Here is a 16,252-nt window from a genome sequence, read left to right as displayed (position 1 = left end):
CAAAGTGTGGTACCTCCCCAACCTTCAGTCCACACCCTTTGCTTTTGCTGTGCTATATGAACGCACTGTAACACTAAACTCTTGCATGGGATGTAAATTGTGTACTATTATAAAAGTATAGTAATAAATTCACGTATAATATTTTATACTGTGAGCTGTCATTTTATAGTCACTATAAACTTCAAAACCTTAAAAGGGACAAATAACTTGAAATTTAGCTTTAGCTAAATTTAGCCCGGTACTATGTAACTTGTTAAGTATAACAAAGCAAAGCAAACTATTGCATCTGGTATCAAAGTGTGGTACCTCCCCAAATAATTTTCAGCCTGTTACTTGTTAAGTATAGTAAAACAAAGCAAATGACTAAGAGATTATCTATACTTCAACTTAATTTAATTTGATTTAATTAGATACTTACTTATCATCCCCAAAAGCAGCACAGGCAACATTATTTGACCCGCCATTCTCCAAAGCCAAATATTCAAACCTGCTGACCAAATAGAATTAATTAAATTTCAAAATAATAAAAAAAACAAAAACAACAAAGAAATGTGACAACAAAAACTATAGAAACCATTCAGAGACTGCATACCCCACCAAGGATGCATAGTCCTGTAAATCTGTTTTATGGTTTTAATAGCAAAAGATTTTTTAAGATTTAAATTCATATCTATCCAGATCCAGCAACATTCTTTTTTTTCAGAAACTATTGTACTTACAGTACGCAATACTGTAAGTGCAATAGTTTCTCAGAAAATTGCACAAATGTTAAAAAAGCGATGTTGCTGCACCTGAATCCAAATCTGCACCAAAAACAAATTACTTGTTGTTTGACTCAGCATGTTATCATATAAGATATGATTTACATCCTAATAACTGCTAAACAAGACCGAAAACATTACCTATGTGTCTGAGGGAATAATGCTAATAAAAATAGAATATTGACAGTGTCAAATGAAGATGTCTGTGAAAATGAAACATTGCTTTCTTAAAGTAAATGCATTTTGTCAGTGCAGTGTGCAAATCGTTTGTTTAACTCCAATATGATTAAAATGCTCAATTAAGTTCTTACTATAATTCAGTTGGGAAAAAAGGCACCACTTTTTAAGGAAATACTATAAGCATGCAGCAAGCTGTCTTAAAATAATATCTCATTTAAATACAAAATAAATTAATGACCTGTTTTTATGCTTCTTTGGTTGTTGAGAAGTCCGTGTGAGACTGCAGCGCTGCAACAAGGCTTTATGTATTAAAAAGTTGGCGCAGTCCCATAAATCTGTCATTTGACCAGTTACAGGAGTATCGGATGGATACAATCTTATTGCTTCCTCATAACAATCGAACCAAACATTCCACTGTGCATCAAGAGCATCGCAGATTATCATCATTTTAAGTCTCCCTCCAGTGTATTTTGGCATTTCAATGATATTTTATATTTATTTGAGTCATTTCCTGACTAAGTTGATTAGCTACACTGTTTGCCAAATTTGTTTTTGCCAAATAACAAATTTTGTGCTCAAAGTTTAAAGACAGAAGTTTGTAGCTAAAACCGGAATATGACATATGACTATAGTAGAAGCTGCAAGTTATACATCATCCTCCAAGCTTGCAGAGGCGCATTCATGCTCATTTGAGTCTGAGCAGCGGCAAACTGATAAATCTGTGTATCTGTCTGTCAGTTTGACTTTCTAGTTAGTTAGCTAGTGTAATGGCAATTTTCATATCTACTGTAAGAAAGTGTACCTTTAGATTATCTCAGGGCCTCACATGTTCAGCTGTGTCACCATAAGACAGTGACCTGACATTCTAGTGGCACTGGAACTGTAAACAACAAATTGCTGAGATACTTGTTATGTCTTGTGATGCTCTGTTGTCTGCTGTGTGCTGACGCAATCATACACTTTCTATTGTTTCTCTTCTTGTATTCCTTGCACTTATCTTCGTGTTATGATTTAACTGTATAAATACTGACTACTCTTTGTACTCAGGGCTCGCTTGCCTCAGTTCACTCTGTAACTGTGCTCGTGAGTCCATCTACAGGTGCTTCTATTAAATTTACTTGAAAGACAGGTTGTGACCACAGTTTGTGTCTTGTTTTAACAGAAACTGCCACCACAATTTGGCGTTGTCGGCAGGATCACTCGTGTGAGCGGGACCGCTGGAACTCTGTGCGAGGGTAAAGACCGTGCACGGCTGGAGTCCGGGACTCTAACCTCAACCTCCCCATAAAAAGGGTGTAGAAGTGGGGGCCTGACGCCGGAGGACCAAGTCTCACTCACCGCTGTGATCCAAAAGAACAGAACTGTACAGGGGGATAAAAGAAGCTGTACAGGGGGATAAAAGACGCGCTGTGGGGGGAATGAAAAGAAAAGTGATTCTCATCACCAACGAGGGTGGTTGTGACAGACGTGTCAACAGGGCAGGTTTTGGAAACCGCTGTAGAATCCAGGGCTAGCACTATTATGGTACCAAGGAGTTCTGGGAACTCAGAGGGATAACATCAATACACTGTTTTCTTGTATAAGTGTAAATACACAAGGAGTTCTGGGAACTCGGAGGAGTTCTGGGAACTCAGTAAATAAATACACTGTAATCACACATAGTGTAAAAAATATATATATATAATAATAATAATAATAATAATAATAATAATAATATTGCTATTAGAGTGGTTGATTTAGTTGGACTGATCACCCACTAGAAGAAAAAGAAAAAAGAGGGGGGGAAAGAGTAACTAGAAGTAAGACCTTACTGGAGTTAAAGCATAACCACCTGTAGGAGTTGAAGTATATAAAGGTACAACCACCTGTAGAAATCTCTAAGCAAAATCTTAAATAACTTTAGTCCATGACCCCTAAATAAAAAGTACATTGATATTGAAGAGATCTTGAGAACTATTTTTTAAAATGGGTACAAATCATAGTAAAAAGGGAAACTCAAAGGAGTGTAATATTCCACTTCAATTAATGTCTCCTAACATCCAAGTTATGACCACCAAATATGGTAAACAAAGTATTGACCAACTTGACGTGTGGGTTAACGAGTGTGGTTTTCCAAGCACGGGCAGTTTTAGCATAAGACAGCTCCAAGCCTTAAAAACCAATTTAGAATTGAAAGAGAGAGAGCAGAGGACAAGAAGAGGGAAGAAAAAGGTTAAAGCTTTTGAGGCAGACTGGAAAGCATATATGCAGTGGTTAGAAGAAGCAACCATTAGGGACAGAAAACAAAAAGTAGGGACAGTGCCACTAAAATCCATGTCTCAGTGTCTCAAACTAGATCCTGATCTGGACTCGACCCCGCAAAGACGACAGCTGGCCCAGGCAGTGCTGACCAGCGCTCCACTCCCACCCCCACCTCCACCAGTGGAAGGAGCCATAACGGAGGAAGAGGGCTCAGAAAGCCCAGCAACCTATCCTCCACCATACACTGGTCCAACCCCACGTCAGACTCGACAAGGTGCCATCTTCAGGAAGCAGCTGTATAATTCAACAAAAAAGAACGACCCGAGCCAGGTCACAGCTATACTGGCACCAATGGTTGAGGTGGCCGCAGGAGATGGAAACACTCAACTGATCTACAAACCATGGACATTTCAGGACATGAAAGAAGCTGTTTCCCACCTTCCTCTTGTCAAAGACGGGGGGGCAGAATATGCAGCACAGCTGGACATTTTCTGTCAGCAGTTCAGACCCACCACCACTGAACTACGGAGGCTACTTATGTCCCAGATGGGCAACAACTACGCCAAGGTAGCTGACAAGCTCCCACTGCATGATCAGAGACCAACAAAACCAGTCTGGGAAAATGAAGAAAATCTCCAGTACAGAAACACCATAACTGGACTTCGTAATGGTGTAAAGACTGCTTTCCCAGTGAGAATGGACATTAGCAAAATCTCACTGTGCAAGCAGAAGGACGACGAGACTGTGTCTGCATACCTTATCAGACTCACAGAGGCTCACAACACACACAGTGGCCTCCTGCATCCAGCAGCCATGGGGGGAAACAATAACATCGGTCCCTGGGAAGCTCATCTTCGGGACCCCTTCATCAATGGCATCAGACCTGAGATCAGTGAGATGATAAAACGCAATTGCATCACTTGGGAATGCGGAAACCTTGAGACTGTCGAAAATCACGCCATCCACGCTGAAAAATATTTAAACGACAAAACAAAGAAAAAAAGCAGCCAGCTGACAGACAGACTGCAAATGGCACAGTTGAGGTTGTATGAGGACCAAGTTAAAGAACGTGAAAGAAGCAAATCTAAAGGAAACCGTGGCAAAAGACATGGAGCCAGGGAGAAATCCAACCTCTGCTACAGATGTGGAAAGCCAGGACACCATGCAAAGGAGTGTCCTACTGTAAGGACACAATCCCTGGACACACAGGCTGATTGACTAGCGGAGGGGTCGAGGACAGAGAAGGATCCATCTAGCTTTGACACAGAGATGGGAAACAGTGACCTATCTACACATCAGAACCGTGAAAGACGCCCTGCCGAGAGCCACAGACCGGAGGCTGCACGACCTGGAGCCAGGTGACTGGATCGTGGTGAAAGATTTCAGGAGGAAAAACTGGAGCGCATGCAGGTGGAACGGGCCCCACCAAGTGCTCCTCACCACGGAAACGTCAGTAAAGGTTGCAGAGAGAGCAACCTGGATCCACGCCATCCATTGCAGACGGGTCCCTGAACCAACTGACGATCCATCAACCAACGCGCATCAGCATCAGTAAGTGAGCCAACGCTTTCCCCGGTTCTGTGTTGTTGGGGAGAGAGAGGCGGGTGAGTGCACCCAAGTTTTTCAAACTGCAAGTAAGCAACACACTATCTGGGGTGAGCTGAGGTCACACTGCTGACGAGATGACGCCAACGGACGCAGCACGGCACCCCTTCGGACGATTGGGGTGCAGCCGGAGGGAAGGAATCTGCTGTCTACTCCTGATCGCCATCATCATGGTCCCGCCACTGCTACTGCTACATGAAGGGCCTTGGTGGAAACAAGGCCAACCTTGTGATACGCTGAACATCACACAACAAAACCGAACCAAAAGACACCTGTTGCACAACTTCCCCAACAAAGTGACCAAACCTGAAGAAAACGCATGGTATGCAGCAATGGTGATGACCACAAGAAAGGTTACCACCAACAGTTGCTATGTTTGTGCACAACTGCCTCACGTGGTGGGCACCACGCTACCTGTCCAACCAAGCCCGCTAAATGTCTCAGAAACATTAGGGGTCATGGTGGCTTTCACGCTGGGCGTTTCTCTGCAGAACAGAGTGGTGAAGGACATGACTGATGCTTTAAGACCTTGCAATATCAGTAGTAAATTATGCTGGGTCCACAGCAAGATTCTGGAACATGTCTCAGGTGACACATCAAGGTGTTCACCAAACCATCATGACGACAAATCCCACACGCCAAAGAGGAACTGTTTGCTTCACTAGGCAATGTTTTACACCCCAAGATCACTTCCTGGGTGAATCACCTTGCAAACAAACAGTCACAGCCACGTGTGGACCAATGTGGGACGTCGAAAACCAACAGACATGCAAGTACAAAAATCTATACATTGCACCATTAAACCTGACTGACACTGACAGCTTGCACCGCCCAGGGAACGACAATCCTGTGGTTTTGATGCCCTCTAGTGATGGGTTTGGATCCTTGAGACGACACGTCTGGGTGTGTGGACCGCAAGTGTATCGGTCCCTTCGACCCGGTTGGTGCGGAACCTGCTACCTTGCCAAATTGCGGCCTTCTTTCACCATACTTCCCAACCTCACTCACTTTCACACCTTCTACTCCCATTATTACATCCCACACAGAGGGAAACGTTCCTCTGTGAAGGTGTCACAGGCTGAGAAGGGGTTTGGTGGTTTCCTTCCTTGGTGGGGAACTATAAACAATGCACACAAAATAGACGAGGTTGCCATGGAGCTGGAAAACCTGACAGCATTGGTCTCAACTGGATTTTCGTCTCTCTCCCCCAGCATACAGGGCTTAAGGAATGTGGCCTTACAAAATAGAATGGCACTGGACATGATGATGGCCAGCCAGGGGGGAGTTTGCCATATCATAGGGACTGATTGTTGCACCTACATTCCAGACATTTCAGACAACATGATGCATGTTGTCTCCCACCTTAACAACCTACTGCATGAGGAGAAAAGCAAAGACTCCCAGATTCCAAAGGGATGGAGTTGGTGGTCTTGGCTGACCGACAATGTTTGGAAAGACACGTTGCTGAAGATGTTGACGCCTTTATTGACAATGATCACAATGTTTGCATTATTTGTATGCTGCATTATTCCTTGTGCTAAAGCTATGATTGCCTCTTTGATTAAATCTACTGTCGGACAATATGTACATACACCAGGGCTGGAGAAAGGCATTCCTGACCTTTTTCCACCTCCAGGGTGGACACCACCATTTTATGAGGATACTGTCTGAGATAGCTTAATTCCTTCTTTCTCATGTACTTTAATCAAAATCACATAGTATATTCAACACTTTGATTTTGTGTATTAGTGTATTTTAGTGTTGATCAGATATGTTAATTATTAAAGTGAGCATAGAATGCTCAAAGGGAGGAATGTAATGGCAATTTTCATATCTACTGTAAGAAAGTGTACCTTTAGATTATCTCAGGGCCTCACATGTTCAGCTGTGTCACCATAAGACAGTGATCTGACATTTTAGTGGCACTGGAACTGTAAACAACAAATTGCTGAGATACTTGTTATGTCTTGTGATGCTCTGTTGTCTGCTGTGTGCTGACGCAATCATACACTTTCTATTGTTTCTCTTCTTGTATTCCTTGCACTTATCTTCGTGTTATGATTTAACTGTATAAATACTGACTACTCTTTGTACTCGGGGCTCGCTTGCCTCAGTTCACTCTGTAACTGTGCTTGTGAGTCCATCTGCAGGTGCTTCTATTAAATTTACTTGAAAGACAGGTTGTGACCACAGTTTGTGTCTTGTTTTAACAGAAACTGCCACCACACTAGTTAGGTGTAGTTAGCTAGCCCAATTTGTTGCATTAGCTTACTGAGGGTTTTCATTTTATTTTTAAGTTTCCTCCACCTTAGTTTAGTGTGTTTATTTTCACAATGGCATTTGTGTGTGCAGTGAACAGTTCAATCAACGCAGTGAATTACACAAAATTCCACCGGCAGAATAAACACAACACACTGACTGTCTCTCTCACTCGCTTTCTTCTTTACCTTCTCCTCCTGCTGGAGATAAATTAACGGAAAGCAGTTTTTCAAAAAGTGTGAATCACCGCAACCATGAGAAGTCCTTGTGCATAGAGTCATAAATGAGCACAAAAGATATTACGCCTGTGAGCCCAGTAGTATGCGAGATTAGCCGTGGACAGACAGATGCACACACTTACACACAGCCAAACACATAATCTCCTCAGGCTATGCCGGGTGGAGATAATTAAGTAAAAATAACAAAAACTAAATATTAACTTCATTTATTTTCAATGTTAACTATTGACAATATATGATCCACTCTCAAGTGTTGGCCTATATGACAACAGAACATATTTTCTCACTCTTTTGCAGGACAACTGGAAAGAGAAAAAAACTCCACATAACCTTATTGAGTATGTTAATGGAATCAAGTACAGGCTTATAAAGTCCAGGAAGTGTCCAGGAGCAAGTTCTCCATTTAGGGCAAAATTTGGTCCATATTTACTGGTGAAGAAGGTGTCAGATCTAAACTATGGTAAAAGCTACCCCCAATCATAGGTCATCTTCTCAGCTCTGTCACTTGAATGTATTGAAGCCATACTACTCTCGTGCAGATCGGTTAGCCAATCAGAAATGCAGTTATGGGATGCCCACCCGGCTTGTTTGTAAGTGTCTGTGTCCCTTCATGCTGTAGCAGGGCAAAGGGGATAGGATTTGTCAGGCCCAGATGAAGCAGTACTTTATGGTCGTCTTAAAAATTTGGAATCTCTGCAGGATCTGGAGGGCTTGTCGAGCCATTTGGAAGGTTTCAAGGCCAGCCAGCTGAGTAGTAGACTTGATTAAGCGACATTCCTGTCGGTTTGGTGATACGCCTACTCACACACATTTATTGGAGCACGATGTAGATGTTGGAGATTGTAAACCGATTGAGCAGAGGTTTTATCATGTTCATCAAGAGAAAATTAAGTATTTGGATGTACTGTATATGCTTAGTAATGGTATTGCAGAGCCATCCTCTTCTTGCTGGGCGTCAGCTTGCTTGCTTGTACCCAATCCGATAACACTCCCAGGTTTTGTTCAGACATCTGTAAGGTCAGCAATGTCACAAAATCCGACTCATTTCCACTTCCACACATGGAAGATTGTATTGATCGAGTGGGGTCAGAAAGTTTGATCTAATGAAGGGCTACTGGCAGGTCCCCTTGTCTCAGAGAGCACGGGAGAGGTTAGGGGATTTTCTTTATTGTATGCAGTATATACTATATATACTATATCTATTTATATAGACATAGGTACAGCTGTAGATATACAGGATAAAGATGTATAGCTATATGTTTATATGTATATAGATGTATAGATTTATCCATATGTATAGATATTAAGGTAGTTTGGGTGCCAGGACCTTGACTCACATGGTGTGTGCGTGCGTGCGTGCGTGCGTGCGTGCGTGCGTGCGTGCGTGCGTGCGTGCGTGCGTGCGTGCGTGTAATGTTGCTTTGTTCTTTTGTTTTACACTGAGAAATCTCATTGTAATTTTCATTTGTAACTTACTTTGATAACTCAGTTTGTTATTGCTAAGTGTGATGTGCATCTCCCTCCTTTGTTACAGTTATAACAGTGTTCCCAACATTGACAAATTTATTTCAAAAATTAAAATTTTCAGATACAATGACCCTATTAATCTGGATACAATTAGCAACAATTGGCCTTATTGTTTTGTTTCGGTTTTGTTTCCGTTGAAAAGTGAAGAATTGTTCTATTTGGTTGATTTTAGAATATGCACATCAAAAGTACAGTGACAAAGTAAAAACTGGGAAAGAAGAGGAACTGTTCATATCTTAGTAGTTATTTTCAAAAAGGTGTCAACTGATCAAGAGAAGTTATTATATAGCATGATTAATAAAGTGATTCCATTTAAAATGGGAATTACACGCAGTGCATTAAAACTAGATAGGATCTAGATCTAGATGTCACCAAAATCAAAAGTGCATCCCTTTACTATGATAAATTTAAAGACAATAAAGTAAAATAAATACAAATTCATATTTCATATAGATAATTGTATTGAGATAGCTTAATTCCTTCTTTCTCATGTACTTTAATCAAAATCACATAGTATATTCAACACTTTGATTTAAGCTTAAATTCCTTCTTTCTCATGTACTTTAAATCAAAATCACATAGTATATTCACACTTTGATTTTGTGTATTAGTGTATTTTAGTGTTGATCAGATATGTTAATTATTAAAGTGAGCATAGAATGCTCAAAGGGAGGAATGTAATGGCAATTTTCATATCTACTGTAAGAAAGTGTACCTTTAGATTATCTCAGGGCCTCACATGTTCAGCTGTGTCACCATAAGACAGTGATCTGACATTTTAGTGGCACTGGAACTGTAAACAACAAATTGCTGAGATACTTGTTATGTCTTGTGATGCTCTGTTGTCTGCTGTGTGCTGACGCAATCATACACTTTCTATTGTTTCTCTTCTTGTATTCCTTGCACTTATCTTCGTGTTATGATTTAACTGTATAAATACTGACTACTCTTTGTACTCGGGGCTCGCTTGCCTCAGTTCACTCTGTAACTGTGCTCGTGAGTCCATCTGCAGGTGCTTCTATTAAATTTACTTGAAAGACAGGTTGTGACCACAGTTTGTGTCTTGTTTTAACAGAAACTGCCACCACACTAGTTAGGTGTAGTTAGCTAGCCCAATTTGTTGCATTAACTTACTGAGGGTTTTCATTTTATTTTTAAGTTTCCTCCACCTTAGTTTAGTGTGTTTATTTTCACAATGGCATTTGTGTGTGCAGTGAACAGTTCAATCAACGCAGTGAATTACACAAAATTCCACCGGCAGAATAAACACAACACACTGACTGTCTCTCTCACTCGCTCTCTTCTTTACCTTCTCCTCCTGCTGGAGATAAATTAACGGAAAGCAGTTTTTCAAAAAGTGTGAATCACCGCAACCATGAGAAGTCCTTGTGCATAGAGTCATAAATGAGCACAAAAGATATTACGCCTGTGAGCCCAGCAGTATGCGAGATTAGCCGTGGACAGACAGATGCACACACTTACACACAGCCAAACACATAATCTCCTCAGGCTATGCCGGGTGGAGATAATTAAGTAAAAATAACAAAAACTAAATATTAACTTCATTTATTGTCAATGTTAACTATTGACAATATATGATCCACTCTCAAGTGTTGGCCTATATGACAACAGAACATATTTTCTCACTCTTTTGCAGGACAACTGGAAAGAGAAAAAAACTCCACATAACCTTATTGAGTATGTTAATGGAATCAAGTACAGGCTTATAAAGTCCAGGAAGTGTCCAGGAGCAAGTTCTCCATTTAGGGCAAAATTTGGTCCATATTTACTGGTGAAGAAGGTGTCAGATCTAAACTATGGTAAAAAGCTACCCCAAATCATAGGTCATCTTCTCAGCTCTGTCACTTGAATGTATTGAAGCCATACTACTCTCGTGCAGATCGGTTAGCCGATCAGAAATGCAGTTATGAGGTGCCCACCCGGCTTGTTTGTAAGTGTCTGTGTCCCTTCATGCTGTAGCAGGGCAAAGGGGATAGGATTTGTCAGGCCCAGATGAAGCAGTACTTTATGGTCGTCTTAAAAATTTGGAATCTCTGCAGGATCTGGAGGGCTTGTCGAGCCATTTGGAAGGTTTCAAGGCCAGCCAGCTGAGTAGTAGACTTGATTAAGCGACATTCATGTCGGTTTGGTGATACGCCTACTCACACACATTTATTGGAGCACGATGTAGATGTTGGAGATTGTAAACCGATTGAGCAGAGGTTTTATCATGTTCATCAAGAGAAAATTAAGTATTTGGATGTACTGTATATGCTTAGTAATGGTATTGCAGAGCCATCCTCTTCTTGCTGGGCGTCAGCTTGCTTGCTTGTACCCAATCCGATAACACTCCCAGGTTTTGTTCAGACATCTGTAAGGTCAGCAATGTCACAAAATCCGACTCATTTCCACTTCCACACATGGAAGATTGTATTGATCGAGTGGGGTCAGAAAGTTTGATCTAATGAAGGGCTACTGGCAGGTCCCCTTGTCTCAGAGAGCACGGGAGAGGTTAGGGGATTTTCTTTATTGTATGCAGTATATACTATATATACTATATCTATTTATATAGACATAGGTACAGCTGTAGATATACAGGATAAAGATGTATAGCTATATGTTTATATGTATATAGATGTATAGATTTATCCATATGTATAGATATTAAGGTAGTTTGGGTGCCAGGACCTTGACTCACATGGTGTGTGCGTGCGTGCGTGCGTGCGTGCGTGCGTGCGTGCGTGCGTGCGTGCGTGTAATGTTGCTTTGTTCTTTTGTTTTACACTGAGAAATCTCATTGTAATTTTCATTTGTAACTTACTTTGATAACTCAGTTTGTTATTGCTAAGTGTGATGTGCATCTCCCTCCTTTGTTACAGTTATAACAGTGTTCCCAACATTGACAAATTTATTTCAAAAATTAAAATTTTCAGATACAATGACCCTATTAATCTGGATACAATTAGCAACAATTGGCCTTATTGTTTTGTTTCGGTTTTGTTTCCGTTGAAAAGTGAAGAATTGTTCTATTTGGTTGATTTTAGAATATGCACATCAAAAGTACAGTGACAAAGTAAAAACTGGGAAAAAAGAGGAACTGTTCATATCTTAGTAGTTATTTTCAAAAAGGTGTCAACTGATCAAGAGAAGTTATTATATAGCATGATTAATAAAGTGATTCCATTTAAAATGGGAATTACACGCAGTGCATTAAAACTAGATAGGATCTAGATCTAGATGTCACCAAAATCAAAAGTGCATCCCTTTACTATGATAAATTTAAAGACAATAAAGTAAAATAAATACAAATTCATATTTCATATAGATAATTGTATTGAGATAGCTTAATTCCTTCTTTCTCATGTACTTTAATCAAAATCACATAGTATATTCAACACTTTGATTTAAGCTTAAATTCCTTCTTTCTCATGTACTTTAAATCAAAATCACATAGTATATTCACACTTTGATTTTGTGTATTAGTGTATTTTAGTGTTGATCAGATATGTTAATTATTAAAGTGAGCATAGAATGCTCAAAGGGAGGAATGTAATGGCAATTTTCATATCTACTGTAAGAAAGTGTACCTTTAGATTATCTCAGGGCCTCACATGTTCAGCTGTGTCACCATAAGACAGTGATCTGACATTTTAGTGGCACTGGAACTGTAAACAACAAATTGCTGAGATACTTGTTATGTCTTGTGATGCTCTGTTGTCTGCTGTGTGCTGACGCAATCATACACTTTCTATTGTTTCTCTTCTTGTATTCCTTGCACTTATCTTCGTGTTATGATTTAACTGTATAAATACTGACTACTCTTTGTACTCGGGGCTCGCTTGCCTCAGTTCACTCTGTAACTGTGCTCGTGAGTCCATCTGCAGGTGCTTCTATTAAATTTACTTGAAAGACAGGTTGTGACCACAGTTTGTGTCTTGTTTTAACAGAAACTGCCACCACACTAGTTAGGTGTAGTTAGCTAGCCCAATTTGTTGCATTAACTTACTGAGGGTTTTCATTTTATTTTTAAGTTTCCTCCACCTTAGTTTAGTGTGTTTATTTTCACAATGGCATTTGTGTGTGCAGTGAACAGTTCAATCAACGCAGTGAATTACACAAAATTCCACCGGCAGAATAAACACAACACACTGACTGTCTCTCTCACTCGCTCTCTTCTTTACCTTCTCCTCCTGCTGGAGATAAATTAACGGAAAGCAGTTTTTCAAAAAGTGTGAATCACCGCAACCATGAGAAGTCCTTGTGCATAGAGTCATAAATGAGCACAAAAGATATTACGCCTGTGAGCCCAGCAGTATGCGAGATTAGCCGTGGACAGACAGATGCACACACTTACACACAGCCAAACACATAATCTCCTCAGGCTATGCCGGGTGGAGATAATTAAGTAAAAATAACAAAAACTAAATATTAACTTCATTTATTGTCAATGTTAACTATTGACAATATATGATCCACTCTCAAGTGTTGGCCTATATGACAACAGAACATATTTTCTCACTCTTTTGCAGGACAACTGGAAAGAGAAAAAAACTCCACATAACCTTATTGAGTATGTTAATGGAATCAAGTACAGGCTTATAAAGTCCAGGAAGTGTCCAGGAGCAAGTTCTCCATTTAGGGCAAAATTTGGTCCATATTTACTGGTGAAGAAGGTGTCAGATCTAAACTATGGTAAAAAGCTACCCCAAATCATAGGTCATCTTCTCAGCTCTGTCACTTGAATGTATTGAAGCCATACTACTCTCGTGCAGATCGGTTAGCCGATCAGAAATGCAGTTATGAGGTGCCCACCCGGCTTGTTTGTAAGTGTCTGTGTCCCTTCATGCTGTAGCAGGGCAAAGGGGATAGGATTTGTCAGGCCCAGATGAAGCAGTACTTTATGGTCGTCTTAAAAATTTGGAATCTCTGCAGGATCTGGAGGGCTTGTCGAGCCATTTGGAAGGTTTCAAGGCCAGCCAGCTGAGTAGTAGACTTGATTAAGCGACATTCATGTCGGTTTGGTGATACGCCTACTCACACACATTTATTGGAGCACGATGTAGATGTTGGAGATTGTAAACCGATTGAGCAGAGGTTTTATCATGTTCATCAAGAGAAAATTAAGTATTTGGATGTACTGTATATGCTTAGTAATGGTATTGCAGAGCCATCCTCTTCTTGCTGGGCGTCAGCTTGCTTGCTTGTACCCAATCCGATAACACTCCCAGGTTTTGTTCAGACATCTGTAAGGTCAGCAATGTCACAAAATCCGACTCATTTCCACTTCCACACATGGAAGATTGTATTGATCGAGTGGGGTCAGAAAGTTTGATCTAATGAAGGGCTACTGGCAGGTCCCCTTGTCTCAGAGAGCACGGGAGAGGTTAGGGGATTTTCTTTATTGTATGCAGTATATACTATATATACTATATCTATTTATATAGACATAGGTACAGCTGTAGATATACAGGATAAAGATGTATAGCTATATGTTTATATGTATATAGATGTATAGATTTATCCATATGTATAGATATTAAGGTAGTTTGGGTGCCAGGACCTTGACTCACATGGTGTGTGCGTGCGTGCGTGCGTGCGTGCGTGCGTGCGTGCGTGTAATGTTGCTTTGTTCTTTTGTTTTACACTGAGAAATCTCATTGTAATTTTCATTTGTAACTTACTTTGATAACTCAGTTTGTTATTGCTAAGTGTGATGTGCATCTCCCTCCTTTGTTACAGTTATAACAGTGTTCCCAACATTGACAAATTTATTTCAAAAATTAAAATTTTCAGATACAATGACCCTATTAATCTGGATACAATTAGCAACAATTGGCCTTATTGTTTTGTTTCGGTTTTGTTTCCGTTGAAAAGTGAAGAATTGTTCTATTTGGTTGATTTTAGAATATGCACATCAAAAGTACAGTGACAAAGTAAAAACTGGGAAAGAAGAGGAACTGTTCATATCTTAGTAGTTATTTTCAAAAAGGTGTCAACTGATCAAGAGAAGTTATTATATAGCATGATTAATAAAGTGATTCCATTTAAAATGGGAATTACACGCAGTGCATTAAAACTAGATAGGATCTAGATCTAGATGTCACCAAAATCAAAAGTGCATCCCTTTACTATGATAAATTTAAAGACAATAAAGTAAAATAAATACAAATTCATATTTCATATAGATAATTGTATTGAGATAGCTTAATTCCTTCTTTCTCATGTACTTTAATCAAAATCACATAGTATATTCAACACTTTGATTTAAGCTTAAATTCCTTCTTTCTCATGTACTTTAAATCAAAATCACATAGTATATTCACACTTTGATTTTGTGTATTAGTGTATTTTAGTGTTGATCAGATATGTTAATTATTAAAGTGAGCATAGAATGCTCAAAGGGAGGAATGTAATGGCAATTTTCATATCTACTGTAAGAAAGTGTACCTTTAGATTATCTCAGGGCCTCACATGTTCAGCTGTGTCACCATAAGACAGTGATCTGACATTTTAGTGGCACTGGAACTGTAAACAACAAATTGCTGAGATACTTGTTATGTCTTGTGATGCTCTGTTGTCTGCTGTGTGCTGACGCAATCATACACTTTCTATTGTTTCTCTTCTTGTATTCCTTGCACTTATCTTCGTGTTATGATTTAACTGTATAAATACTGACTACTCTTTGTACTCGGGGCTCGCTTGCCTCAGTTCACTCTGTAACTGTGCTCGTGAGTCCATCTGCAGGTGCTTCTATTAAATTTACTTGAAAGACAGGTTGTGACCACAGTTTGTGTCTTGTTTTAACAGAAACTGCCACCACACTAGTTAGGTGTAGTTAGCTAGCCCAATTTGTTGCATTAACTTACTGAGGGTTTTCATTTTATTTTTAAGTTTCCTCCACCTTAGTTTAGTGTGTTTATTTTCACAATGGCATTTGTGTGTGCAGTGAACAGTTCAATCAACGCAGTGAATTACACAAAATTCCACCGGCAGAATAAACACAACACACTGACTGTCTCTCTCACTCGCTCTCTTCTTTACCTTCTCCTCCTGCTGGAGATAAATTAACGGAAAGCAGTTTTTCAAAAAGTGTGAATCACCGCAACCATGAGAAGTCCTTGTGCATAGAGTCATAAATGAGCACAAAAGATATTACGCCTGTGAGCCCAGCAGTATGCGAGATTAGCCGTGGACAGACAGATGCACACACTTACACACAGCCAAACACATAATCTCCTCAGGCTATGCCGGGTGGAGATAATTAAGTAAAAATAACAAAAACTAAATATTAACTTCATTTATTGTCAATGTTAACTATTGACAATATATGATCCACTCTCAAGTGTTGGCCTATATGACAACAGAACATATTTTCTCACTCTTTTGCAGGACAACTGGAAAGAGAAAAAAACTCCACATAACCTTATTGAGTATGTTAAT

This window comes from Sebastes umbrosus, chromosome 20 (assembly GCF_015220745.1).
Source record: "Sebastes umbrosus isolate fSebUmb1 chromosome 20, fSebUmb1.pri, whole genome shotgun sequence".
NCBI lineage: Eukaryota > Metazoa > Chordata > Actinopteri > Perciformes > Sebastidae > Sebastes > Sebastes umbrosus.
Note: the sequence above shows the minus strand (reverse complement) of the source record.